The 2,405-nt window shown below is 35.7% G+C and overlaps 2 protein-coding genes and 1 long non-coding RNA gene across 3 annotated transcripts in view; 1 reads left to right on the top strand and 2 right to left on the bottom strand.

The window, feature by feature from the left end:
• The window catches only part of LOC106878832 (integrator complex subunit 13), a 596,471-nt gene that overhangs the window by 417,670 nt on the left and 176,396 nt on the right, over nt 1-2,405 (bottom strand). The gene's annotated exons all lie outside the window — the stretch shown is intronic.
• The window catches only part of LOC106880812 (FMRFamide-activated amiloride-sensitive sodium channel), a 220,496-nt gene that overhangs the window by 91,813 nt on the left and 126,278 nt on the right, over nt 1-2,405 (top strand). The gene's annotated exons all lie outside the window — the stretch shown is intronic.
• The window catches only part of LOC128250710 (uncharacterized), a 162,811-nt gene continuing 160,505 nt past the window's right edge, over nt 100-2,405 (bottom strand). Inside the window, exon 4 of the long non-coding RNA XR_008266715.1 lies at nt 100-173. This is a non-coding gene — a long non-coding RNA (uncharacterized LOC128250710). The remainder of the gene's footprint in view (nt 174-2,405) is intronic.

Raw genomic sequence — 2,405 nt, 5'->3', positions numbered from 1 at the left:
AAAAAAGGAGAGAAAAAAAAGGAGAGAAAAAAGGAGAGAAAAAAGGAGAGAAAAAAAGGAGAGAAAAAAAGGAGAGAAAAAATACTCAGACAGACACTTACTGCGGAGATGTATATAGGAGTTCACTTGAAGACTTGTTTCCTTGAGATTGAATATTTTGCACGGTAGTAATTCTGTAAAAAAATTAAACAAATATTAAATGATACCATATAAACTGAAATTATGACAAGAAATGCAATGAAAGGTAGCACTGTCCAACTCACTCCTTCCCCAAGACAAATTCTGGAAACAGGCCTGGGAAATGAATCCAAAATATCAAAGCTCACTGCCTTACCACATTTAATAATTATTAGATACAAGACAAGCAATTCTGAAAAGACAGGGTTCACCAATGCAGGGTTCCAGTACTTGATTGGTACTTTATTTAATCAACCCCAAAAGGATGAATGACAAAATGCACAAGTCTCCCATATTCAAATGTCTCAAAAGTGTCAGCAAAAGGGCACCCAGATGTCATAACCTGGGTGCAGCCTTTTCCCCTTAGAGTATAAGAAGTTAAGGGCCGAGACACTTACTTAAGGAAAGCTTCTTCTCCAAAGACTTTTTGCAGTTCAGCTTGCTTGAAATTTCTTACCTCTACACAATATACATTAGATAATGTAGTCCTAGATACACTATGTCTGAATGAAAGATGAGTTGGTCACAAATGAAATCTCCAAGCAGTTTAAATGCCCACTTAGAATGTAAGAAGTTAAGGGCCAAGGCACTTGCCAGAGGTGGGGGTTTCTTCTCTCAAGACCTTCTGCTGTTCAGCTCCCTTGAGAATTGCTTACTATTTATTCACATTGAAATGATGAAAGTTGAACTCAGCAGGAATTGAACTCACCACAAAAAGAGCTGGAACAAGTTCTGCAAAGCATTTTACCCAATAGACTAACATCTCTGCCAACCAACAAGAATCAAACAAGGAAAAGAGGTAAAGAAATAAGATATGACAGGATGGGAAGAAAGTAACACACATGGTGGGGGGAAAAGAAAATATAGAAGAAAAATAATTATATAACAAAAGCAAAAATCTAGGACACATCACACACACACACATGTACATATACACTCTCTGTCACTCTCAAACACACAACATGAATCATACAGACACATACACACATACATGCATGCAAACCTCTTCTGCTATTGTATATAGCAGCTGATGTAATTTCCGATCTATGAATGGTTAATTACACAATAATTAAGTGATATAATTGAATTCTTATTTGTTAAATGATCGATCTAGAAAACTCTGTAGGTTTTAGATTATTTTATTTTAGCTTAGTTTATTTCAAGAGGTTATGAGGAGAATCTCTTCTTTACACGCATTCCTTTATTAAAATGCATAAATACACACATATATATATGTGTGTGTATATATATATATATATATATATATATATATATATATATATATATATATATATATATATATATATATATATATCTGTATAGAAAATTTTGATTCAAGGTGAATATGGTACTTAAGTTTAGGCACCAGAATTAAGTATGGTATTGTCCATACAATTCCAAAATAAGGTGATTAAAATCAAAATAAGCAACAAGGATATCCAAAGTTAATGCAGTCCGATCGTTTCATGCAACTCTGTTTATCTAAGCAATGTGAACATTACATCAAATGTAAAATGCAGAGCTGCATTTTATATTTGATGTAATGTTTACATTGCTTAATTAAATGGAGTCGCATGAAACGATCGTACTGCATTAACTTTGGATATCCTTGTTGCTTATTTTGATAAATATCTTTAGATATAAAGCAGTTGTATACTGTTAAACTTAATGTGACAGTCCCAATAAGGGAATCATACTGCTGCTATTTAGCCCTAGGAAGCTGGACCGCTTCCTGTCGGCCTTGACACATTTCCTATGTCCTTATGTTTGTGAAGGGGAGACAAGCACCTCCACCTAGCCTAGCCTGCATTCAGGGACATGTTTCTGTAGCATGACCAGCTGGCTGAACGTGTCTGTCAACCTCTCACAAATATATATATTTCTATTTGTAATCAGTGAATGTGTTTTCACAATAAATATATATATTTGTGAGAGGTTGACAGGCATCTTCAGCCAGCTGGTCGTGCTACTTCAGGCTGATGACGAGCAAAGACTCAGAAACATGTCCCTGAATGCAGGCTAGGCTGGGTGGAGGTGCTTGTCTCCCCTTCACAAATATAAGAACACAGGAAATGTGTCAAGGCCAACAGGAAGCGATCCAGCTTCCTAGGGCTAAATAGCAGCAGTATGATTCCCTTAATGGGTCTGTCACATTAAGTTGACAGTAAACAACTGCTTTATCGTAACACTGCTGCTTAAGTCTCTCTGTGGGATTTAATTAGATCATT

This window comes from Octopus bimaculoides, chromosome 24 (genome assembly GCF_001194135.2).
Source record: "Octopus bimaculoides isolate UCB-OBI-ISO-001 chromosome 24, ASM119413v2, whole genome shotgun sequence".
Lineage (NCBI taxonomy): Eukaryota > Metazoa > Mollusca > Cephalopoda > Octopoda > Octopodidae > Octopus > Octopus bimaculoides.
Note: the sequence above shows the minus strand (reverse complement) of the source record. Positions and strands in the feature narration are given on the sequence as shown.